General features: G+C 40.9%; 1 long non-coding RNA gene across 2 annotated transcripts in view; it reads right to left on the reverse strand.

Annotated features, from left to right (window-relative positions):
- The window catches only part of LOC139669663 (uncharacterized), a 31,165-nt gene extending 9,638 nt beyond the window's left edge, over positions 1-21,527 (reverse strand). The window contains exons 1-3 of one of the 2 annotated variants that reach the window (XR_011697302.1): positions 21,016-21,527; positions 18,873-18,940; positions 12,407-12,551 (exon numbers count right to left, since the gene is read on the reverse strand). This is a non-coding gene — a long non-coding RNA (uncharacterized lncRNA). Of the gene's footprint in view, positions 1-12,406; positions 12,552-18,872; positions 18,941-21,015 lie in introns of those variants that run through there. The other variant, XR_011697301.1, reaches the window with a different exon arrangement.
- Between the last annotated feature and the right edge of the window lie 5,536 nt (positions 21,528-27,063).

The raw sequence follows: 27,063 nt of genomic DNA on the forward strand, positions 1-27,063 counted from the left end.
GCAGCTGGTATTTTTGGGACACACACTGCTATCACCCCAGTGGCTGGAGATTAAAGATCCCACTGACTCCAGTATTTCAGGTAGTAGGCCAGAGGGGTCCATACCCCTGGTCTAATCCCAGCAACTGGCACCCAGTCTCTAATACCAGTGTCCCCTGTAGCTGGCATTGAGTCACTGGCACTGACACACAGGGGATGGTGAGATTACACAGAGAGGTCATTAGGAAAGTGTTAAAGGTTCAAACAAAGGCAGGTGGTGTTAGGAGGAGTCCCTCAGAGAATTTTTCTCACCCTACTAGCACAAAGGTTTGGGCATTGAAGTGCCAGGACTGAGGACAAAAGATGGCTGATGACTTCAAACTCCAATTGAATGGTGGGGTGGAGGTGAGAAACAGAGCCCCAGCACCTGGGGGTGGGAGAGGTTTTTCCCTGAGTGCTGGCTTTACTTTTGGTTTTGGGCAGCTGCAGGAAAAGAGCCACTGTTTGCTAAACTGGCGAGAGCTCTTTTCTGGCTCTGCTCCTTGCCTTCCCCCCTCCATCACTGGGCACCCTGAGCTTCAGAAAGAGAGAAAGGGGGGGGGAGGTGTGTCACAGCTGCTTCAGGACACACCATAGACCTTTTCTTCCTGGGGACTCTCTTGAACTGCAAGGAGATTCCTAGGAATTATCACCACTCCCCAACTCCCAGCTTTTCCTTCTTTTTGAACAAAGAATGAGAAGTGAGAGAGAGTCTGCTTTTCCCCCATGAAAAAGTCTCCATCCTGTGCCATGTGAGTCATTCACCCCCTTGTCTCTGCCTCGCTGGGAAAAGACTGGGAATTCACCTCGCAGCCAGCCAACGTGTGACACTGACGTTGTCCATAAATATAACTGCACCAGGAGTAACCTAACTTTTATTCAGAAAGGGGGGAGCGGGGATTAGTGTCAAGTCAAGCCTTATGGTGAATCAAAACTCAGTGAACCTGGTTCCTTAAAGACCTGTAAGTTAAGAGAGCTTCTGGACCATGCAACCTTAGCCTGTGGGGAGTCCTAAAATGATATCCAATTTCCCTAGGTGTCAGTAATGAGCAATGGCAGTGGCAGAGCCTTGAGCATGTCTCCAGTTTATGAAACTCAGGAACATCGATGTCCAGTCTCTACCCTCTCCTATCCCCTCCTTTCTCTCTCTGTCACTCTGTTTTCTGTCTGCATCCCCAACATTATTGGGATGTCCATGTAAGCTAGCTCTTATGACATCCATACAAATTAAAATCTGCAGCTAAAAGGAGTATGTCAATGTATTTATATTTATTGCTGCCTTTTTTTCTCTTTTTTTTTTTTTTAAACATTACTACTCTAATACCACTTATAGCATCCAGGCTAATGTTTTGTTGTTTTCTTTTTTTTTCTCAAGAAATATAACATAACATAATAAATATGACCCAAGAAATACAAATTCAAGGAAAAAAAGACAAGGAAACAAAGAGAGCTCTAGCCCTACATGAGAAAAAGGATCAGTTCTGACCATTTTTCAGGTTAATAGAGGTAGTATTGCAATATAATAAAGGTTTACAGTCAGATTGACAAGTTATGTTTCTGTCAGCAGTTTCAAAAATGAAATGTCTCTTCAGTCTGCAATTCCATTTCCAAAATACAATCCGTATTTAGATTTTGAACCTGAAAGAAGGTGTTACAGAGCTTTCAAAATGGTTCTGTTAAAAATCCAAATCAGCAATTAAATAACAAATTGTATGAAAACAGCATTTCAAAGCTGATGTTACATTTATTATCGCCGTAGATATATATATTTGTATATATACAACATATTTACTTAAACCAAAAGATGGAGATGAGGAAAGAAGTTAAAACTGAAATCCCAGACTGATCTGAGTTACACATTTTAAACAATTTTCATTTAAATCACTTCTAGTGTCAGTAACATCTATTGACAGAAACATCTCTGTAAAATATTCATTATGACGAGTTTTAGAGTATATACTAGTCTCCCCTAAACCAGTTTAATCTCTCAATTATCTGAAATAACTTTGCTAGTAATACAATTTGCATTATTTAAGTATTTCAACATTCTTATTTTTATTCATAAATTGACCAGAAACAGAGTTCAATGTGGAAGAGGATAAAATAAAAATTGCAGAAATCTCTGAAGAAATCAATATATTTGCTCATTGTCTTGGGCATTTGTTGAAAAAATAGGAATGGTATCTTTTTTGATGCATGGTATAAACTGCTTATTTACATAGATCTAGGAAAAAAATGATATGTATATATATATAATAAGAAGGGAAAAAGTGTCAACTTTCATCAGACGAGGGAAAAACCTCAAAAAATTAGTTGAATCCATTTGGAATTTTGTTGCTATGGGAAAAAAAAAAGAAGGGGGGGAAAAAGTAAACAAAAATAAAAAAAAAAATATATATATACATTAATTCCCCACAGACTCTTAACTAAAGTAAATGAGTACAGCAGTAGTAAATAAAGGTACAAATACATATCCTGAATAAAGAAATTTTACATAACAACTAGACAGGAATTAAGAACGGTTTGAGTTCAAACAGGTGCCCAAGACTTGACACATGCCATCAAATTCCGTAGCTTCTTTGACATTCTTATGAGAGGTAATGTTTTCTGCACATGCTGAATTGCAGAAAATGACATCTAGACTACCTACCTACCTATCTCCCCATTTAAAAGTACCATTTACACTTAGACCACTGAGAGTATGCCTTGCTTTTCAGAGTTGTAACTCTCCTATTTGATGCATACAATGCCAAAAGATGTGTCTCTGGCCAGTTGTGGAAAGCAGACCAAAGTGCAACTCTTCCTTATTGCATTTGGTCTTTTTTATTTTATCAAGACATTGCTATTTCTGCATATGGCTTAAATGAATTTGCTTGAGCACTCTGAATTTAAAGTCACAGTTGAACTGGAAATTTAGAATTTTGCTCAAGGATCTGAGTAACATATTTCTAAAAGTGGCAAAACACTTTGAAACTGTGAGAACTTCAGAATCAGGAAAAAAACAGAAAGCGGGAGTTTGTTAAAAGTGTTACATGGTGGGTAGAATTTGGCTGAAGATGAATAGATGGGGTTTTCAATACAAGAGGAAGCAATACAATTATATCAGTTCCCTTTTGCATGTGGTGGAAGAGGAGTTTCCTACAGGATGTCCTATATCCAATAAAATGCAACATCATTGGTAATTTGTCACTGTTAATAGCTCAGCTATTTACCCAAACTTGGTAGTTTTACTGACTTTATTCTGTGTTTTCCATCAGGAAATCTGATAGCTCACATGCACATATTCTATATATTTATATATATTTCTAGACAAGAGTGGAAAATCTAACACATATGGTTAAAAAGTACTGTAAAAGAAGAGTTGTGGCTTATTGCGTGCATTTTTCAGTTTTTCTGCATTGATAGTCTAACTTCACCTGGGTCAAGAAAAGATAACTGTATATGCAATAATAGAGTCCCAGAATAACAAAATGATGAAGGCTGTAAGTTACTGTTGAAGACCTAGCAAGGTCAGCTAAAGAAGGCTGCCCAGGACTGTGTCCAGTTGGGTTTTGAATACCTCCAGGGATGGAGATTCCAGAACCATTCTGACCAACCCATTCCCATGTTTGAATACACACACACACACACATACTCACACACACACACATACTCACACACAGACACACACACACACACACACACACACAAAAGTATACTGTTTCAACAACATTCCTGCATGCTTAGACAGTGTCTCTGTTTTTCTGTCTGGTCATCTGTTCCTGAATTTATTTCTTTAATGCTTCCTTTTTGTGTTTAAACTTAGTCCTTGTTCACACATCCATACTTCCTTCTGTCTTTGCTTGAGTTGCTTCTCATCAGTATGGACTGTTCTTCAGCCATGAAAATCAAATAACTGTCCTCTACCCCTCATTTTTTCAGTACCATATTCCGTGGGATTCTTCCAAACATATAAATGAACAGGGCAAAGTCTGTTCTTATAACATTCAGGACTGAGATACTGCTCTCTCCTCTCAGGATTATGAACACAGTCTCACGGTAACTACAGCCAAGGATGCTTCCGTCCTTCTCATCTCTTGTTAGTAAGTATGATGTCTAGCAGAAAACCTCCCCGCATTGGTTCATTGACCATCTGTGTCAGGCAGTTGTCATCAGTGTCTTTTTTGGGCTGTCCCTCTAGCAGATATTCTGGTCTTCTGAAGAAAGCCTCATCTCCTTCGTCATCATTGTCAGTATGTAGCACATATGCATATCAACACAAGCTGTCAGCTTGCTCAACTCCTGTCCATTGACTCCCTTATATAAAGAGCAATTCCTCACTCTTTGCCTTCCCCAATGGGAACAGGCATTAGGTCTTGTGGTTTAAAATATCATTGAACAATTATCTATAGATAGTTGTTGAAGTTGGTTGTCTCACAAGAACAATAAAATGTAAACTAAAATCTTGATCCAAATGACCAACATGTTGCTAGAACTTCCTCACTGAGTCCATCAAAGTGTGTTTTAACATATATGCCTCCAGATGCAATAACACATAAAAATTAAAACCTAAAGGAGACAATCTCACTTCTCAGTGACATTGCTTTCTAAAATGTTTAAAATAGCAGATATTTAGAATGTAGAATTACAGAATAATGGAATGGTTTGTATTTGAATGAACCTTTAAAGATCATCTAGTTCCAACATGACTGTCATGTGCTCAGACACCTTCCACTAGACCAGGTTGCTCAAAGACCTATCCAAACAGGCCTTGAACACCACAGAGAATAGGGAATCCACAACTTATCTGGGCAACATGTTTCAGTTTCTCACTACCCTCCTCATAAAGAATTTCTTCCTTATATGTAATTTAAATCTATCCTCTTTCAGTGTAAAACCATTGCCCCTCAGCTGATCACTATGAGTCCTTGTAAAAAGTCACCCTCCTTTTTTTTTTAATAAGGTCCCTTTCAAGAAAAAACACAATATCTAATCAATGACATGCATAAAAAGAAGCCAGAGCTATATTACTTTATCTAGTAGAATCTTAATGAAACCAAAGCTTATATCAAAAAAGCAAAAGTGGTTGTAACTCTGCATCATCTTGAATCCAGACAAGCCACTGCTGCCGGAAAAGCTAAGGTCAGTTAAACAAATGGGATATAGAGTGTCCATGGTCATAAATGACTGCAAGAAGTGAAAGATATGCAAAGGTGTGCTGGTTTGAAGGTGAACCAGCAAGGGAAAATGAACTCACCACGAGAGAGATTATAAGTCAGAGCTAAAATTTAATAATAATATTACAATAACAACACTGATACACAAGGGAAATTGCTTTCAACTCACAATACCCCAGCAGTATAACCCAGTGTCCTGGGGCACAAACCCAAGGGGGTTTGTTTGCCCTTGTGCTGAGACCCCTGTGGCTCCCCCAAGTCCAGAGCAAAAGGAAAAGAAAAACCTGTTGGTTCAGGCGAGGGCTGTGGTCTGGGCGAGAGCGGTGATCTCCTGCTGTCGAGGTCCTGCTGCTGCTCTGGATCCGACAAGAAGGTTCCCGAGGTCTTCTTACCCACCACTTATGTACCCTCAGGGAGCACTCAGTCCCTCCCCCTGGGCGGGGACTCACACAATGGGTGATTCACTCTGGGAGCCAGGGGTTGTTGAGCTGTTGATGGCCCATTGGCAGCTCCGCCCCCCTCAGGCTGGGTGTGAAGTGATAATGGCTCCCTGGGCAGCTGCTGCTAATGGCCCATTGTCCTTGGGGAATGAATAGAGGGGGTGGAATACACAGGTTTGATCACCACCACACAGGGTTAGCTGGTCCCTCCAGCTGAACTAGGACATTATCCACCCCTTATTCCACTCCATCTAGTCATTCCCAAATTAACCCCCTTTTTACCTATACATATATATACACATATATACAATGAAACATTACAAACTCTTCTCGCTCAAAATTAGGTCCCCTTGTGGTACACAACGTGTTTCTCCATCTTTTTGCATTACCCACCAAGTGCAACCAGGTCCTTGAGCAAAGACAATCCCTCGGATGGGTTTGCCTTTGTTTGAGGTGGGACTAACCCAAACAGTCTTTCCTAACATACCTCTCATATGGACCACAGGGACTTTATCTCCATCTACAGTATTCAAGAGTTCTGATTGGGCAGGGCCAGCTCGATTGATGGAGCCCCGGGTGTTGACCAACCAGGTGGCCTTTGCCAAATGCAGCTCCCAGTGTTTGAAAGTTCCCCCACCCAACGCCTTCAAGGTTGTTTTCAGCAGTCCATTACATCGCTCAACTTTCCCGGCAGCTGGAGCATGGTAGGGGATATGATACACCCACTCAATGCCGTGCTCTCTGGCCCAGGTGTCTATGAGACTGTTCTTGAAGTGGGTGCCGTTGTCAGACTCTATTCTCTCTGGGGTGCCGTGTCTCCACAGGACTTGTTTCTCAAGGCCCAGGATGGTATTCCGGGCAGTGGTGTGAGATACGGGGTATGTCTCCAGCCATCCAGTGGTTGCCTCTACCATGGTCAGCACGTAGCGCTTGCCTTGGCGTGTTTGGGGAAGTGTGATGTAGTCAACTTGCCAGGCTTCCCCATACCTGTATTTCGACCACCGTCCACCATACCATAGAGGCTTCACCCGCTTGGCCTGCTTGATGGCAGCACATGTGTCACAGTCATGGATAACCTGTGAGACACTGTCCATGGTTAGATCCACCCCTCGGTCACGAGCCCATCTGTATGTCGCATCTCTGCCCTGATGACCAGAGGCATCATGGGCCCATCGGGCTAGAAACAATTCACCTTTATGCTGCCAATCCAGATCTACCTGAGAGACTTCAATCTTGGCAGCTCGGTCCACCTGCTCGTTGTTACGATGCTCCTCATTAGCCCGGCTCTTGGGTACATGAGCATCTACGTGACGGACCTTCACACTCAGCTTCTCTACCCGGGCAGCAATGTCCTGCCACATCTCAGCCGCCCAGATGGGTTTCCCTTTGCGCTGCCAGCCGGCCTTTCTCCAGCGCTCCAGCCATCCCCACAGAGCATTGGCCACCATCCACGAGTCAGTGTAAAGGTAGAGTCTTGGCCACTTCTCTCGTTCGGCGATATCCAAAGCCAGCTGAACAGCTTTCAGCTCTGCGACCTGACTTGATCCACCTTGTCCTTCAGTCGCTTCTGCAACTCGACGTGTAGGACTCCATACAGCTGCTTTCCATTTCCGGCTTGTCCCTACAATGCGGCAGGAGCCATCTGTGAAGAGAGCATATCGCTTCTCCTCTTCTGGTAGCTGGTTATATGGTGGGGCCTCCTCAGCTCGTGTCACCTGCTCCTCTTCTTCTTCAGAGGACAATCCGAAACTCTCACCTTCCGGCCAGTTGGTGATGATTTCCAAAATCCCAGGGCGATTAGGATTCCCTATACGGGTTCGCTGCGTGATCAGAGCGATCCACTTACTCCATGTGGCATCAGTGGCGTGATGGGTAGAAGGAGCTTTTCCTTTGAACATCCAGCCCAACACTGGTAGTCGGGGTGCCAGGATGAGCTGTGCCTCAGTGCCAATCACTTCTGAGGCAGCTCGAACTCCTTCATAAGCTGCCAGGATCTCTTTCTCAGTTGGGGTGTAGCTGGCCTCAGATCCTTTGTATCCCCGGCTCCAGAATCCCAGTGGTCGTCCTCGAGTCTCCCCAGGTACTTTCTGCCAGAGGCTCCAGGATGGGCCATTCTCCCCGGCTGCAGTGTAGAGCACATTCTTCACATCCTGTCCTGTCCTGACTGGCCGAAGGGCTACTGCATGGGTAATCTCCTGTTTAATCTGCTCAAAGGCTTGTTGTTGTTCAGGGCCCCACTGGAAATCATTTTTCTTCCGTGTCACAAGGTAGAGAGGGCTTACAATCTGACTGTACTCAGGGATATGCATCCTCCAAAAGCCCACGGCGCCTAGGAAAGCCTGAGTTTCCTTCTTGCTGGTCGGTGGGGACATAGCTGCTATTTTGTTGATCACCTCTGTTGGAATCTGACGACGCCCGTCTTGCCACTTCACTCCTAGGAACTGAATTTCCTGAGCAGGTCCCTTGACCTTACTTCGTTTAATGGCAAAACCAGCTCTTAGGAGAATCTGGATTATCTTCTTTCCTTTCTCAAAAACCTCCCCTGCTGTGTTCCCCCATACAATGATGTCATCGATGTACTGTAGATGTTCTGGAGCCTCACCCTTTTCCAATGCAGTCTGGATCAGTCCATGGCAAATGGTGGGACTGTGTTTCCACCCCTGGGGCAGTCGATTCCAGGTGTACTGCACCCCCTTCCAGGTGAAAGCGAACTGCGGCCTGCACTCTGCTGCCAATGGAATGGAGAAAAAGGCATTGGCAATGTCGATGGTGGCATACCACTTGGCTGCCTTGGACTCCAGCTCATACTGAAGCTCCAGCATGTCCGGCACAGCGGCACTCAGGGGGGGTGTGACCTCATTGAGACCACGGTAATCCACCGTCAGCCTCCACTCTCCACTGGACTTTCGTACTGGCCATATGGGGCTATTAAAGGGTGAGTGAGTCTTGCTGACCACCCCTTGGCTCTCCAGCTCACGAATCATCTTGTGTATGGGGGTCACAGAGTCTCGGTCAGTGCGGTATTGCCGACGGTGCACTGTGGCTGTGGCCAGCGGTACCAATTGTTCTTCAACTTTCAGCAGTCCTACAGCAGAAGGGTCCTCTGAGAGGCCAGGCAAGGTGCTCAGCTGTCTGATTTCCTCTGTCTCCACAGCAGCTATGCCAAAGGCCCAACGCAGTCCCTTTGGGTCTTTGAAATATCCATTTCTCAGGTAGTCTATGCCAAGGATACACGGGGCTTCTGGACCAGTCACAATGGGGTGTCTATGCCATTCCTTGCCAGTCAAGCTGACTTCAGCTTCCAGTACAGTCAGCTGTTGGGATCCCCCTGTTACCCCAGAAATAGAGATGGATTCTGCCCCGACGTATCCTGATGGCATCAACGTGCATTGTGCGCCAGTGTCCACTAAAGCTTTGTATTTCTGTGGGTCTGATGAGCCAGGCCACCGAATCCACACAGTCCAATAAACCCGATTGTCCCTCTCCTCTACCTGGCTAGAGGCAGGGCCCCCCTAGTTCTGGTCATGGTATTCACTGCGCTCTCCCCGTGAATATGACCGGGAGGTTCCTTCAAGAGGATCGGGCATAACATCATCATTCCTATACTGTCTGGAGCCTTGCCCACGAGAGACCGGAGCAGCCTTCAACCTTGAAGAATTCCCTGTGTTAGTTGTGCCTCTTTGCAATTCACGTACCCGAGCTGCTAAGGAAGAGGTGGGTTTCCCATCCCACTTCCTCATATCTTCTCCATGCTCATGGAGGTAAAACCACAGATTGCCGCGTGGAGTGTACCCTTTCTCCTTAGCTGGAAGACGCCTGCTTCTGATGGCGGAGACTCTTGTTTGTTCTGGAGAGATATGGAAGAGTCCTTCCTTAATCTTCTCTTCCAGTTCAGCCAGTTTTGTTTCCACAGCTGAGACATGGGCTCGTAATGGAGCAGTGACAGTGTCTTCATAAATCCTGAGTTTGCTGACCAGTGCACCCACCTTGTCTTCTCCCTCTCTCCACTGCAATGTTGCAAGGTAGCGAGAATACATTTCTGGCCCAAGTCGTGCAAATTTTAACCACATCTGGGATGTGCACTGGACACCATCTGGACTTTTAGGGAATCTCTCATCCTCTGAAAAGATTATCTCCAGTACGGCTAATTCCCTTAAGCACCGGATACCTTGTTCCATCGTGTTCCACTGTCCTTGCTGTACGTGGAGGTCCTCCTTACAAAGATATCTCTCCCTCACGCTTGACAACAGTCGCCGCCAGAGGCTGAGAGTTTCCTGTCTCTTTCCAATGCCCTGATCAATGACAACATCTCGAGACAGGGATCCCAGCTGCCTTGCCTCACTCCCATCTAGAATTGTATCATTGGCTGCAGCATCCCAGATTCGAAGTAGCCAGGTCAAGATGGACTCATTTGCCTGTCGTGTGAACTCTCTCTGGAGCTCACGCAGCTCTCCCAGGGATAGGGACCGGGTGATTATTTCTGGCTCCATTTCTTCTGCTTGAGGTGAAGGTCCTGACTCTTCCTCGTCATGCACTATACGAACTGATTTGGTCTTTGATTTTCTTTTCTGGACAGGGGCAACTGCTATCGGTTTCTGTTGTCCTTCTGGCTCCTCCATGGTTTGTGTGGACATGGCGCTGGTTGATGTATCTCTCTTCCTCTCTGGCTCAGTCATGGTCTGGGTGGACATGGCGCTGGTTGATGTATCTCTCTTCCTCTCTGGCTCAGTCATGGTCTGGGTGGACATGGCGCTGGTTGATGTATCTCTCTTCCTCTCTGGCTCAGTCATGGTCTGGGTGGACATGGCGCTGGTTGATGTATCTCTCTTCCTCTCTGGCTCAGTCATGGTCTGGGTGGACATGGCGCTGGTTGATGTATCTCTCTTCCTCTCTGGCTCAGTCATGGTCTGGGTGGACATGGCGCTGGTTGATGTATCTCTCTTCCTCTCTGGCTCAGTCATGGTCTGGGTGGACATGGCGCTGGTTGATGTATCTCTCTTCCTCTCTGGCTCAGTCATGGTCTGGGTGGACATGGCGCTGGTTGATGTATCTCTCTTCCTCTCTGGCTCAGTCATGGTCTGGGTGGACATGGCGCTGGTTGATGTATCTCTCTTCCTCTCTGGCTCAGTCATGGTCTGGGTGGACATGGCGCTAGTTGATGTATCTCTCTTCCTCTCTGGCTCAGTCATGGTCTGGGTGGACATGGCGCTGGTTGATGTATCTCTCTTCCTCTCTGGCTCAGTCATGGTCTGGGTGGACATGGCGCTGGTTGATGTATCTCTCTTCCTCTCTGGCTCAGTCATGGTCTGGGTGGACATGGCGCTAGTTGATGTATCTCTCTTCCTCTCTGGCTCAGTCATGGTCTGGGTGGACATGGCGCTAGTTGATGTATCTCTCTTCCTCTCTGGCTCAGTCATGGTCTGGGTGGACATGGCGCTAGTTGATTTGCTCCTTTCCTCCTCCTCCTGATGATGCTGTACCACACCAAGCAGTGTGCGGTAGGCAGTGGCCAGGGCCCAGCAGGTTGCTGTGAGCTGCACATCTCTGGGACTACCAGAGCATCTTCCTTTCACATAGCTTAGCATTTTGGCAGGGTCCTGCAGTTGTTCCGGGGTGAATTTCCAGATCATTTGAGGAGAGAAGGTCTCCAAATACTGGCCCATATCTTCCCACTTCCCGTGCCACTCAACATCATCCGCTCCCAGGGCAGGCCTCCAGCAAGTCTCCTTAGAGAGCCCAGTTCTGACCCTAAACATGGTGTATACAGTACAGAGGAGACAAAGCAACACTAACAGCACTAACAGTAGGATTATGCTGTCCCTAACATCAAAAGGAAGCTCAATATTTTCAATGATTGTTGTAGCAGAGGTGAAAAGGTGGAAGTAACCATCTCCGCCTGTTTTCCCCACAGTCTGGGTGCTATTTTTAATGAGACCCCAGAGGTAACAACCCAAACCAGGACAGGCAGACCAGACTGAATATACATTAACAATGAAATTCATTGCTTCTGATGTTATGACAACATAAACATAGTATATTAATAAAGCAATTTTGATCCTTCTCCCTGGTATTAAAGAGAGCATCAAAACAGGCACATGGTTCCCCATGTGTCGAAATATGAACAGGCCCAGATACACCATCCACATGAATACATCAAGCAACATGGTAGTCAGGGAGTTTCTGTACCCAAATACACAAAATGAAATTGTAGTTCTGACTTCTCTCTCGTGGCCCCACGTTGGGCGCCAAAAGATGTGCTGGTTTGAAGGTGAACCAGCAAGGGAAAATGAACTCACCACGAGAGAGATTATAAGTCAGAGCTAAAATTTAATAATAATATTACAATAACAACACTGATACACAAGGGAAATTGCTTTCAACTCACAATACCCCAGCAGTATAACCCAGTGTCCTGGGGCACAAACCCAAGGGGGTTTGTTTGCCCTTGTGCTGAGACCCCTGTGGCTCCCCCAAGTCCAGAGCAAAAGGAAAAGAAAAACCTGTTGGTTCAGGCGAGGGCTGTGGTCTGGGCGAGGGCTGTGGTCTGGGCGAGAGCGGTGATCTCCTGCTGTCGAGGTCCTGCTGCTGCTCTGGATCCGACAAGAAGGTTCCCGAGGTCTTCTTACCCACCACTTATGTACCCTCAGGGAGCACTCAGTCCCTCCCCCTGGGCGGGGACTCACACAATGGGTGATTAACTCTGGGAGCCAGGGGTTGTTGAGCTGTTGATGGCCCATTGGCAGCTCCGCCCCCCTCAGGCTGGGTGTGAAGTGATAATGGCTCCCTGGGCAGCTGCTGCTAATGGCCCATTGTCCTTGGGGAATGAATAGAGGGGGTGGAATACACAGGTTTGATCACCACCACACAGGGTTAGCTGGTCCCTCCAGCTGAACTAGGACAAAAGGTTGAAACAAAATTGCTGAATCAGGAATTCATAGCTGTTATATTGAAAAGAAAAGGAAAAAAAAAGCTAAACATTTAAAGTGATCAGCTGGAGTCAATAGTGCAGTATAGTTATTGGGTCAAGAGAAAAAAAACCCTCTAGGTACCTTAGTTCCACCCTTCTGTTATCAGACTAATACAAAAAACTTACTTCCATCCACCTTTCTCTCTCCTGGTAAATGACACAGTGAAGTCTAAAGATTTGTCTTCATCATGAAGAAAATGGTTTCAAAGTACCTCTCTTAGATATTTGATCCCACCATCCAGATCATTTGCAAAAGATATAAATAACATTGGTCACAATAGATTCATAGAATCGATTGGGTTGGAAAAGACCTCTGAGATCATCAATTCCAACTCTTGGTCCAACTCCAGTCCATTTACTAGATCATGGCACTCAGTGACATGTCCAATCTCAGTTTAAAAATCTCCGGGGATGGTGAATCCACCACCTCTCTAAGCAGGCCATTCCAATGCCTGATTACTCTCTCTGGAAAGAATTTTTTTTTATATACAACTTAAATTTTGCCTGGCAGATCTTGAGCCCATACTCTCTTGTCCTATTGCTGACAATATTGATCCCTGGAGGACGCCATTTGTGACAGTTTGCCAGTTTGAAAGGGAGCTATCCACCACCATGCTCTGGGTTCAGCCTGTCAGCCAGTTCCCTATCCACCACACAAACACTTGTAAACCATAACATTTGTGTTATTCCATGAGGAATTTGTGGGAAAATATATTAAAAGCCCTGAAGAAATGCAGGTAGACAATGTCCACTGCTCACACCCTATCAACCAAGCAGATTACTTTGTCATAGAAGATGATCTGGTTTACAGGCACAATTTTCCAGTGGTGACTCTTTCCTGACTTTTACCAGTTGTGCTTTATCTGCCTTGTAATAGCCCTTAGGAGTTTTCATACTGTAGCCTTCCTAGGGACTGAAGTAAGTGTGATTTGCCTTATAATTTCCTGGATCCTCCTTTAAGCCCTTCTTGAAGATGGAGGTGACATTAGTCTTCTTCTAATCTTCTAGGATGTTTCCATGACTTCTCAGGGGTTGAGGAGAGTGGTCTCAAAATGACATCAGCCAGCTCTATTAACACCCTTAGGTGGATATTGTCAGATATTCTCTGTTTCATCAGACTGTCTTCAAGAATCTGACTGCATTATGTCACATATCTCAACATAACTTCTAGCCAAATTATATGTGATATCACATAAATAAATTTTATGTTGACCCAACAAAGAAAAGTCTAGGAAGGGTCACAAAGATCTTGGGATGATTTAGATGAGGGAGATTGAGTCCATCATCAGCAAATTTGCTGATGACACCAAGTTGGGAGGGAGTGTTGACCTGCTGGAAGGCAGGAGGGCTCTGCAGAGTGATTTGGATAGACTTGAGAGATGGGCTGATTCCAATGGGATGAAGTTCAATAAGGCCAAGTGCCAGGTCCTGCACTTTGGCCACAACAACCCTATGCAGCCCTACAGGCTGGGCACAGAGTGCATGGAGAGCAGCTAGGCAGAAAGGGACCTTGAAGTACTAATTGACAGGAAGTTCAACATGAGCCAACAGTGTGCCCAGGTGGCCAAGAAGGCCAATGGGATCCTGTCCTGTATCAAAAATAGTGTGGCCAGCAGGACCAGGGAAGTGATTCTTCCCCTGTACTCTGCGTTAGTGAGGCCACACCTTGAGTATTGTGTTCAGTTCTGGGCCCCTCAGTTCAGGAAGGATATTGAGGTGCTGGAGCAGGTCCAGAGAAGAGCAACAAGGCTGGTGAAGGGACTGGAGCACAAGGCCTATGGGGAGAGGCTGAGGGAGCTGGGGTTGTTTAGCCTGGAGAAGAGGAGGCTTAGAGGTGACCTCATCGCTGTCTAGAACTACCTGAAGGGAAGTTCTATCCAGTTGAGAGTTGGTCTCTTCTCCCAGGCACTCAGCAACAGGACAAGGGGGCACGGGCTTAAGCTCTGCCAGGTGAAATTTAAGTTGGCTATCAGAAAAAAATCTTTATAGAGAGAGTAATCAAGCATTGGAATGGCCTGCCCAAAGAGGTGGTGGAATGGCCTGCACAAAGAGGTCGTGGATTCACCATCCCTGAGGGTTTTTAAACTGAGATTGGACGTGACACTGAGTGCCATGATCTAGTAAATGGATTGAAGTTGGACTAAGAGTTGGATTTGATGATCTCAGAGGTCTTTTCCAACCCAATTGATTCTATGATCATTATTGTATACCATGCCAGCCCTCCCTGGAACACTTCCTTCTTCTTCAGGTGTTTTTTTTTTGGTTTGTGTGTGTGTGTGTGTGTGTGTGTGTGTGCGCGCGCGCGCGCGTGTGGTTTGTTTGTTTGTTTGGTTTCCTTTTCCCTACAAGATTTTGTCACAATACTGAAGAACACAAAACATTTTAACAATGTAAAGCCTTATAAAAATGTGACCAATGTGAAAAATCTGGGTTAATGACTATGTCAGCTTGGGAATAGCATTCTTACTTTCAGAATTTCCTGGTATATTTGAGTGTCTGTTTTGAATGGAATTTTCAAGTAGCTAAATTAGTTAAGCATTCATTTTGAATGTGGAAATACAATTCATACATGACATCTTAAGTACCTGAGTTTAGAGGTCTAAATCTCAAGTAGCTACCCTAATCTCCCCTTGTAGTCAACAGAAATGAGAATATATGGTTTCTGAGCTAATATTAGCATAAATGGGTGTGTGTCAGTCTGAAATTTGTGTCTAAATTTCTAGGATAATCTTATTTTCCAGGGGATATATTTAGCTGCTCAAATATATTCATCTACTGCCGTATGAAATTTTCTGAGCAGCCAAGGCATCCGTGACACTGACACACAGGCTGTAGGAGGGCTGCGTGTTCTGGACTAGCAATGAGAGGTCAGATATAATAATTAACAGCAGTTAAATAATGCTGAAAATATAGAAAAGTTCAAGCACTTATTATAGGACCAAGATGGCCAGAATGCACACAAAGTAGATGCCACACCTAGAAATCAGAGAAAAAAAGAAAAGTTGGGACTTTTAGTAACATGGGGATTTTGATAGAGGAATAATTTTAATCAGGTGGCAGAAACTGTAAAACTACAAATATTATCTGCCCAATCAGTCACAGATGATATACCAGAAGTATCTTAACTTCCTTCATGTATTTTTAGAACAGCATCCTCTCTAGGGTACATTTGTAAATAATAATCAGTTTCAGTACTGTACATGAGTGAAAAACATGTAACCATCAGTGGCTAACTGGATTTACCAAAGTAACTGCTCTTGTTAAATAAATATTTTCTGGGGTTCTTCTTTTTAATCTTTGATGAAATTGTAGTAGGAGTTAGTGATATGCATAATTCAAATTTTTTACAATATGAATGCTGTGCCTAAATGTGTCTGTGGAAATGCTGAGTACCATTTTCAGGACCTGAAATTTTAAAATATTTTGACCAGTTTCCTTCAAATAGGAAACAAATTTAGAGCACATAATACTTTTCTTTTGCAATTTTTTTATGAGATTGAGTTTAATACTTATTTGACAATAACATCATAGTATTAACTCTGAATTTCTTACTAAATTTGCCTATTCAAACAAAAATTGTGATGGGCTATACATTTTGACCAACTTTTTTCATATTTTTCTAGGAGAAAATATAGCTGACTGCTTCCTATGTTCCTGGGATTAAAACCAGCACAGTTATCACAATCTATGTTATAAAGAGCTCCTCAGTTTACTTTAGAGCTTGCCCTTGGATTTGGCTACATAGAGAGACTCAGGTAACTAAACTAAGACTAGAATTAAGCTCAAATTGAAATAAATGTCATTTATTTAACTTTGTGAAGTGTCCTAGGTCATCCCCAATACGAATTATTAACACAATTATTTAGAGTAGTTTATTTTATTTACTCTGAAAATTAACTTGAGATATTTTTTTCCTGAAAGATACCAAGTGCACAAACATTTAAAGTTTAAAAAAACCAGAAGTGTCAGATATCTGTTTCAGTGTCCGTAAATCTACAGAAATACATATGCATTTATAGATGTGAAATATAAATATAAGCATTTGTTTATTCTTATCATTAAATATTAAATACAAGGTGGGAAACTATTTAACTGAGTAAATTTTATTTGATTCTATTAAATGCAAATTCTTCTAAGGAACAGGCACACAGTTGAAACAATGACTAGTTAGTAATTTCCTGCTGTGAACATTTATTTGCTTTGTTTCTAAAACACAGTAAGAGAATTGCAGCACATCCTGCTGAACTATGTAACATTTCATTTCTATTTTGTACCTGTCTATAGTTATAAAGACATCGCTTCAGGGTGCACCATAACACTGGCAAGTTTTTGCATAGCAAGCAAGGTTGAACAGTTCAATACACAAGAATAGCATTGAGGATGTATATTCGTAAATCAAGAGGTAAATTCTACAATTTTACTAAAACAAAATCTCTACATTTCTGGGTTCCTTTGCTTTCTATATTCTTCTCTTCCACCCTTACAAATCAGATAGGGCCATTAAAGCCCTATAATGAAAACCTGAAGGAGTTAAGTCTCATCTCCCTGAAGAGTAAAAGGCTCTCATCACAGTATTCCAGTACTTAGAAGGCAGCTACAAAGATGATAGCTCTCTTTTTACAGTAAATCAAATGAAGACAAGAGACATTGAGTATAAGTTGCTTTGGAGATGTTTCATCTAAAAATAGGAAAGAGTTTTTTTGGTTTTTGTTTTTGTTTTACCATAAGAAGAATCAGTCACTGGAAGAATGTTCTTGGAGACATGAGAGAGTGCTTATCACTGGAAGTTTTCAAGATGAAATTGGACACTGCTAGGAAATTTTGTCAAGGGTCTCTTTCCCACTGAAGGTTGAACCAGAAGATTTTTTGAAGTCTCTTCCAACCTGGGCTGTTCTATGACTCTATAATTCATTGTGATTTCAAAATTATTCCCATATTCTACACAGGAAACAAGTTTTGAATTATTCAGTATACTAGTACCTTTCTTTAGATACTTAAAATGGGTACCAGTGGGGCCAGGGTTATTCTGTTTCTATCTGTTGCACATATTCTACATCTTTCTTTGATGTTCCTAAGTGCATTTCCAAAGAGTATGAACAATACCATTCATCCTACTTTTACTAACTAATACTAAACATGTAGTTGTTAACACTATATAAGTGAAACTGATGCCTTTGTCACTAAATACATTAGTGTTCTTTCTGTACATCTGCTAAAAAGAAAATTGCCTTACACCAGTGACAATGTTTTCTGATAAGAGGTCTTGAATCCAAATGAGCATTTTCCTATTTGATTATATTTATCTTCCATGTAAAATTTAATAAATTCACTGCATTGTTTTTAAATGATGCCACGGGAGTATTTAGAAGTCATTACCATTTTTTCTTTCTCTGTAAGTAGTGTTTTAAAGCAAATGTTGCTTGAGGGTTGAAATCTATTTTAATTGCATATAATTAAATATATTGGAATTTTATTTATATTTAAAACTCTTCACAATGTGTTCAAGATCCAGCGCTTCCTGTTTTAAATAACTTAAACATTTTACATCCATTTTTTTTTCATTCCAGGCTTTATTTTACTACAGATTTTTAAGTTAAGTTTATTAGATGGAAACTCTAGTTCTTAACTGTTTAATTTAAAAAAAAATGTGAACCTTGCAGTCTTAGCTTAAATTTCTTATTATGTCCTTAGCAATTAGTCATTAGTAGTACAGAAGGTTTAACACAATTTTTATGACTGAGTACTCATAACCTAGGTGAGATTTTTCAAACAGCTTTCAAAATTCTTAAAAACAAACAAACAAAACCCCACCAAAACAGGGGATTTTCTGATCGTGTTTTCTGAAAATTGCAGATTTTGGCCAGCTTCAGTACATGGATATGCAAGTTTTTAAATATACGCATATGTATGCATCACACAGTGCATACAGACATGGCAAAACCACAGTCTGACTCCTATTTCAAGGAGTGATGCCAAGAAAATTGTACTGCTACATTGCTATTGAACAGAAGGCATGTAGAAAGAATACAAAGACACAGTATCTCCCAGAATATTGGAGTAAGCTCTGTAGAGGTTCAGCCCACTTACACATCTGTTATTAGATAGGGTCAAACAACAGAGGACAGAGAAAATAAAAAAAACAAACCAAAACAAACAAAAAACAAACAAACATAAAACCCACCTGTCCTTAACATGGCTATAGGATGGCTAAAGATTTTAACAGAAATAGCACTTAATTCAGTCATATAAACATATATTTCTAATAATAATTGAAATATCTTGAATATCTTACCTGACTGCTGTGTGAGACGTGTCTTTTCCATAGTTTCTGTGTCATATTTCCCAGAAGTTTATGAATCTCTAGGATATGTAGAGGACATTGCAAAGCTCATTTTGTGGTATTGAAAAGTAACTAGGTTAGGTATATTGACTGTGGCAGAAATTCACAATCTAGAGACCTCAATTAAACAGAGACATTGGGCATCTGGCCTTAGTGCAATGATTGAGGTCTCCTAATACCAAATTTGGGAAAATCAATGACAACTCCCTATTAGCTGGAACTACTATCTTAGGTGACCATCATTCTTCACTGGCTAAGAAAAGGAATGTTGGAAGTAAAGCACTTGTGTCTTCTTGGGAAACAGTCTGTCTAGCCTTACTCTGAAGACAGGCAGCTGATGAAGTAGAGCTTCTTTTCTTTACAATGCATCAGTTATCATGATATCAAATACACTATCATTATTATAGTGGTGGGAGCACTTTCACAAACTACTCCAGCATTCACCTAACCAATATGAGATAAGGCTTTCAGCCTTTCAGCACTAATCTCACCTCCACAATCCATAAGGTAGTGGAGTAGATGTCCCTGGAACACATCAAAATGTATGGAAGACGTGAAAAGTGATTAGAGACAGTCAACATGGCTTCACCAAGGACAAATTGTGCCTGAATAAGCAAGCGTATTTCTATGATAGAATGATTGTACCAGCGGACAAAGGCAGAGCTATGGGTTGTCATCTACATAGTCTTCTGTAAGGCCTTTGCTACAGTCCCCCACAATATTTTTGCTGCTACATTGGAAAGACATGGGTCTGATAAATTGACTGCTGGATAAGAAAATGACTTGATGGCGAGTCCAATGAGTTACAGAGAATTGTTTTGTGTTCAAGTGGAAACCAATAATAAGTGGTATCCTTCAAGGTCCATACTAGGATCAATGCTATTTCATATCTTCATCAGTGACATAGACAGTGGCATTGAGTGCACTCAAAAGAAGTTTCAAGGTGACACTAAGCTGAGTGGTGCAGTAGATTCACTTGAGGAACGGGATGCCATCCAGAGGGTCTAGGACAGGTTTGAGTAGTGCACCCATAAGAACACTATTAAGTTCAAGAAGGATGAGTGCAACGTTCTGCATCTGCTTTCAGGAAGTCTGCTGTATCAGTGGAGGCTAGGGGGGTGAATGGATTTATAGCTCTCCAGTGGAAAAGAACTTGGGGATACTGGTACTTGAAAAATTACATATAAGATGGCTTTGCAGCCGAGAAAGACAGTTGCATTCTGAGCTACAAAGACAGAAGCATGACCAGCAGGTTGAGGAAGGTGATTGTCTCCCTCTACTCTGTCCTCTTAGGACCCCATGGGCAGTACTGCATGTAGCTCTGGAGTTCCCAACAGAGGAAAGACATGGACCTGTTGGAGCAGGACCAGAAGAGGACAGCAAAAAATGAGAGCTGAATCACCTCTTCTAGGAAGAAAAGCAGAGATAATTGCAGTTGTTCAGTCTGAAAATGAGAAGGCACTGGGGACACCTAATTGTAGTCTTTCAATATATAAAGGGGGGCTTTAAGGAACATGGAGACTTTCTACAAAGGTCTGCACAGACAGGAAAAGGGGCAATGGTTTTAAACCCCATTGCAGAGGGTTTGGACTAGATGATCTTCAAAAACCCCTTCCAACACAAACTGTTCAATGATTCTATAATTCTGTGAAAGTAAGAGGTCTTAATTCTAGAGTGATAGTGTTTCCTAGGCAACATTTTCCTAAAAACAGAACATTGTACTAATTCTTGACTAGTAGAACATAATTTTTCTGTCTCTTTCACAGCAAATCAGAAAAATGTGCTAACACTTAATTCATAGTTGTCTTGCTTTAAGACAAATACTCGGGTGGAAGCTCCAACAAATGAGCTTGTCCCCTTTTATTAAAACCTCTCCCTTCTCATCAATACAGAGAGACAGAGGGGGATATAGGGGAAAAAAACCCCAACCACCAGTTTACTGACAAGACATATAGCAGCAACAACAGACAGTGAATGCCTCTAGCCTCTTCTCCACCCTCCCACCAAAATTCTAGAGACAATAGCAAAACCTAGGAAAAACCATCCACAAAAAGTTATACTAATAAACTTAAACTGTTCAGTTCACATCACTCACCCAGCTTGGGTCAGGTCTTGTTTGGCTGGATGGTTGCAGGGATTGTAGAAAAGGCAAACTGTAGAAAAAGGACTGGAGTAGCAGACTGCTCCAGGTGGCTTCCTGCTCCTGGCACTCCAAGGCAAGATTTCATGGAGCTGGATTTGTGAAATGGTGGTGGCCACAGAGTTAGACTTCTTTTTGTTTTCTCTCCAGCTCTGGCAGCCATGGCCCTGGCTCTGCTGGGCTGTGGTCTGCCCATCTGCCACAGTGGTTCTGATGTAGGGGCTCCAACCCACCATGAGCCTGGCAACAGTTACCATTTAGCTGATTTCAGAGTAGTTAAAACTTCTTGCAAGTTCAGGGAAGCAGGACAGCAGTGGCCACGTTCTCAGTACTGGTCCAAGAGTTTTTGGTAGTGAGGCTGCCAGAACTGAGCATCTGTGGCAGTCCATGTGTCTCTCAACACCCTCCCAGCAAGAACAGTGTGGTTCCAAACAAAATTAAGAGAGTTCCGCTTCCTTCCAGATGGTGTCTTCCTCTTTCCCCCATCCCACTCTGCAGTTGCAGCTGCAGTGAAGGGTTCTCTCTTAAACAGTGTTCCGAAATAGTGGTGGAAAAGGGAATAGAAAATAAAACCTACTTTAACCACAGTAATGTTTTCAATCATAAATTTTTTCATTTCCTTTTTTCATCTTTTTCTTGTGTAGAATTACGGTATGTTAAACTTTGTTTTATCTTTGCTACTTCACAGTTTCTCAGGAATTTAGACTTCTTTTTTCTCCAGCTTTCAGTACATAGTCCGAGATTACAAGCTGTTAGAATACAGAAGTCACATTTCATAATTCTTTTCTTCACTGCACAAAAAAACAACTGTCATGGTAGTTCTTTATTTATTCATAATGTTATTTATCTCTGAAACACTCAAAACAGTGCACAAGAAAGTTACTTTGAAAATTATATTGAGTTATACCAAACAACAGCATAATGAGTGTGAATGAGATACAATGGCAAAGGATGGAAACAGCTTGTTGACTTTTTGAGGGGTATTTGGGATTTTAGTCTTTAATTTCAACTCATTCTTTTGAAACAGTAAACAAAAAGGAAACAGTAGACAGCCTTGCTTTTACAGAACTTATGACACACATAGTTAAAATTTTATACCAACTATAAAGAAGACAATGCAATGTATTGTGTAACTTTGGAACATCCTACATGCAGTTTGAACACAAAATATTCGTACAACATTTATGTTTTGATTACACTCTAAGTGCTGACAAAGTACAGCATTTATGAATAATGCAAAGAAACTGAACGAACAAGCTTTTTATTTTCCATTCTCAGCCTCTGTTTTTCAGCCAAAATGATTTAACAATGTGAAACACATGTCATTGATGGAATATGATTAGAAATACATTGTGTTCTTGACAGTTAACAATTATTCCTGTGTGCATTACTGATGCAGTCATAGCAGCTATAAAAGCTAAGTGTTGGGAATCTTAAAAACATAAGATCACAGTTATTTCAGTAACACTTTGAACTTCTAACTCTGTCTGAAGAGTGTTTTGCCATTAAAACAAAGTCAGGAAAGTTAACATAAATCTTTGGTATTTCCATTGATCTAGGAAGCATTTAGAAAAAATATACAATCACATTAGAAATATATTCAGAAGCACAGTCCCCAATACTCAATTAATTAAAAAAGAAAGAAATAAACAAAAAATCCCGTTGAGAACCTGTGTATCCCCATGCTGTCCAGTGAAGCTTAAAGCTTGGAAAGTTTGTTGCGTTTTTAATTGAAATGTATTGCATGATTAGTCTTGATTTATGATGAAACTAATGTCTATGCTTCTTTCACTTCCCTTTGCTGAAAATATCCCTAATCATTTTTTTTAGTCATGTTAGAAAAAAAAGAGTCTACATTGTCACAGCTACAGTAGGAACCCACGTAGCCTAGCTCCAGCATAAGTGAATTTCTCCAAATGATGAATATATCTTGTTAGGCTACACTAAATAATTAACCCCATTCAAAGAAAAACATCTATATGTAAAAGGGTTATTTGTTTCAAATGACTTGAAGAGTTTACATACAAAAATGACACAATCCTTCCTATTAAGATTTAATTAAAATTTTGATTAATCACTTTAACTCTGTGGAGTCTTCTGTTGTATGATATTCCTCAAGGACTTATATTCTCACTATTTAACTAGGACAGAAGTTATTCAGAGCTATACTCTATAATCAGAAGAACACCAAGATGTGAATAATATCTTCAGAGTTGGTCACAGCTTGAAAAATTGTCATTAAAAAAAAATAAAATAAAGCAAAATAAAAACAACTCTGAACCAATGTGCCTTACATGGGATGGGAAAGTACCATGTGCAAACTATACCAGCACACTAAGACTTAGGTGTGTTAATATGAAGCTACACACTCAACTGAACAAAGGGGACACTTTTTACTTAATCGGTTTTTAAGAGTATGTTGGGGTGCAATTTACTCTGCAAAGCAAATGACTTTGTCTTTAAATGAATTCTAGACCCCTTTTTCAGATACCAGTTTCAGCATTCTAGATATCTGAAATTTGGCAGGATTCTGCTGGTAGCCTCCTACCGTAGAAGATACTCTTTTCAATATTCTAAAAGACAAATGAGTCTGTGCATTGCTAGGTTATGATGCTAATATACTGTGGTGATGTGTTAACATGCTCAGGTCAAATTGCTTCCTTTTAGATTTGAAATTGGCAATGCTAGATTAGTGGTTGGACTTAATGATCTTAAGGTCTAATCGTCCAACCTAAAGGATTTTGTGATTTGTTGTTTCTAGATACTTTTAAAGAGGTGATTTCTCTACAATGCCCAGCATTTCTATGTATTGCTCAAAATAGTTGGGGTTTTTTGGGACGACGGACTAAGCCATGTGAAAGCAGAGGAGTATATTTTAGATCTTTCTTGCAGTTGCAAAAACCTCTACTTTATTCTGACTGTGTCGATGATTTGGAAACTCTTTAAAAAATACACCAAAAAAACACCTCCAAAACCCTAAAACTGAATACTGTGAAAGGATTGGTGGGAGGAAATCAGAAGGGAGGATGGGATAGTCTGTGGTCACTCTAAAGAAAGTGTATCCTCCAAGAATTACATGGAGGATATGTTATTTATCGGTGGTGAATGATAGCCTTCTTGATCAAATTCACTGAGATATACAGATTTTTTTCTTCTCTGTAAGCTCTCAAGTCTTTCTGCAAGGAGAACCCTCTGCTTTAGAAAGAGTTTCAAATAGAGTTTGATCTTGCTGATAAAAGCAAGCAGGTAAATGTCTAATCCTATTTTGTGCCTTTTATTGAATTTGAGGTATACTGTACTGGTAAGTCTTTTATAAATATATTTTCAATTATTTTTTTGTTTCCTATGTAAAACAGGATGTTAGATTTCATCAGAAAATCTTTGAGATTATGCTAGAGAATGGAAAGGAGACACAAAAATTCTTTGCTGAGTTTAAATTAAATTTGTTTTCAAAAATGAAGGCTTCTTCTAAGCTTTTTATCCTTACGAGATAAAAAATATAAAATCTAAAGAATGAAGGGATTAAAGAGACAAATAACTAAATTTGATTAAAAAATAAGTTCCATAACAAAAGAGAAACTTTGAGAGATGTACAGTATATGTTAAGGTTTTTTAACATATGTATGGGCTTATGTCATGTAATACTCCGTGGGATTCCAAATTGCTCTGCAGCGTCCCTTTTTATTTTATTTTCTTTAATTTATCTAAAGTCATATGCTAGAGCTGGTTACTGATCTTCAGACAGGAAGACTTTCCCTGACCTATAATCTTGCCAAAGCATTCAAGTTTAAAATGTTTGGAAAGCTGTTCTCAAGATGCAGAGAGGCCTAATTTAATATCAGAATTTTCTACTTTTTTAAACTGTCAAATCTCCAGCAAGAATTTAAATCTATTTTCATGCAGTTCATTTCGTATTTATATATTTCATTCAGAATGCAGAAAGTCAGCTGGAAAGATAGATGTATTTGAATAAGTGGGAGGTAAATACTTGTGTAAAACTTTTCGGTTTCACCTTTTTCAGATGCCAGTCTGAAATTTGCTTTACAGCCATAGATGTCTATATTTCAGCAGCTGAATTGGCCCCATGTGTAAAATTTAGTTCAGGTTGCAGACAGCTTAGCAAAGATGTCTATGTACATGTCTTTATATTTAACCTAGAGCTCTAAGATCCTATTTTTGGGCTTGAAAGGGAGCCTCTGATCAACAAACCTTCAGCAATTCTGAAGAGCTATCAAGTTCTTTCTAAAAAGACACATTTATGTTTAGCGATGTAACTTCTCGCTCAATTAGGCTTCCTATATTGTTAGGATTTCAATATAGGGCTTGACATTTAGTTCCCATACCGACATCTGCCTTTAAACTCCTACAATTAGCAACAGTGTAGAGCATTTTACTACCCAAACAGTGTGATCTGTTTTATTTAATTTTAGCCATTTGTCTAGACTAGTAACATAGTTCTTTCCATGTTAACCTGTCTTCAAAGAATTGATTATACCACTTGTCTTAAGGCAGTAGTAATGGCTTCCTGAAATGAATACTTGTCATTTCTTGCAGAAGAAACCCATATAATTGTTAGACTAATTAGACCTAATTAGGTTAAACTTCAGGAGATATAGGTGAGATGAGGCCAGTGATGTGTATTTCTTTCTATATTGCTACAGCTTCTTTATCAGTGCAATTTTAAGCATAAGATGTGAATTCTATTTATTTTCCTGGAGCTAAAAGTATCAGATTCTTTTAATCTTTACTCTCAGTGATCAGAATTCAAGGGTTTTTTTCTGCTAGCTATTATCATCATGAGCATTAATTATTATATATTAAGACTGTTAAATTACTAACAGATTATATATGAGCTGTTTCATACTTACTTTACCAAAGGACTGGAACTTTACAGGAAGACTAATTTGGATGGTTAAATATCATATGTATTTTGGTCACAAGTTTATTCTCTCACAGATATTACATTTGGAAATAAATGTCTTCTCTGAGATAGACCCATGATTCTTTTCCTTATATTGAAATTAATGAATCTAAAACAGTATTGGATAACACTATTGAGGGAATGATTATATATTCCACAAATGAAAGATAATATGATTTGTATACAGAAAATTTCATCCAGTAACACATTCTTTTATACAGCAATACAGAAGGAAAAAAAAAGACAAAAGAAAAACACCAAAAAACCTCCCAAAACCCAAACCACACCATTATTTTTTTAGGCCCCCAACTATGCAGCTACTTCTGCAATGTTTCTCTTTTTAAAAGTTTGATTCACCCTGAAAAAGTTACTGTAAATTTTACCTTCATTTCAAATAGGTGTTTCTTCCATGTATTCATTTTGTAAACTCATGTAATTCAGCCTAGATACTCAGCTTAGTAAGGGAAGGCTGAGAGGAGGAATGGGACCTCAAATTTTTATAGTACCAGATACTTCAGGAAAGACAGTGGAACAATGAGAACAGCTGAATTTGTGTCATTCAGGTCATAATCTGAACGTGGAATTGTAGAAGTGACTAACTTTCTCTGTGGAAGAAAGTACATTCTGTGTAAGATCATGAGAAATGGTGGTAGCAGAGAGACAGTTTCTTGTGTGAGAAGTGACTAAGTTGAATCTATCGCCTCTAAAAGATGAAGGAATCCCACAATGTCATTTTTTAATCAGATTTTCTTTTACTGAAGTAGGATTTTATAGCTATTTACCTACAATAAAAATTCCTCACAGTCCGTTTTGTTACTGAGGAACTATTAATCCACACACAATATTCTTACTTTCTCAGTCTAAAGGCAATTATTCAATATAGTTTTCAATAAGTCATATAACACTGAATTCAATTCTTGGCTGTTTATGAAAGTACTGTCAATGGTTACTACAACAAGCATACCATAACGCACCATAGAAATCATGCCAAGGAAATAATATAGGATTAATGACAAAGAGGCAAAAGCTGAGATCAGTTCCTCACAGTTTATGTCCTAATATTCATTAATGAAACTAGACAA

Source organism: Pithys albifrons, chromosome 1, assembly GCF_047495875.1.
Source record: "Pithys albifrons albifrons isolate INPA30051 chromosome 1, PitAlb_v1, whole genome shotgun sequence".
NCBI classification, from domain to species: Eukaryota; Metazoa; Chordata; class Aves; order Passeriformes; family Thamnophilidae; genus Pithys; species Pithys albifrons.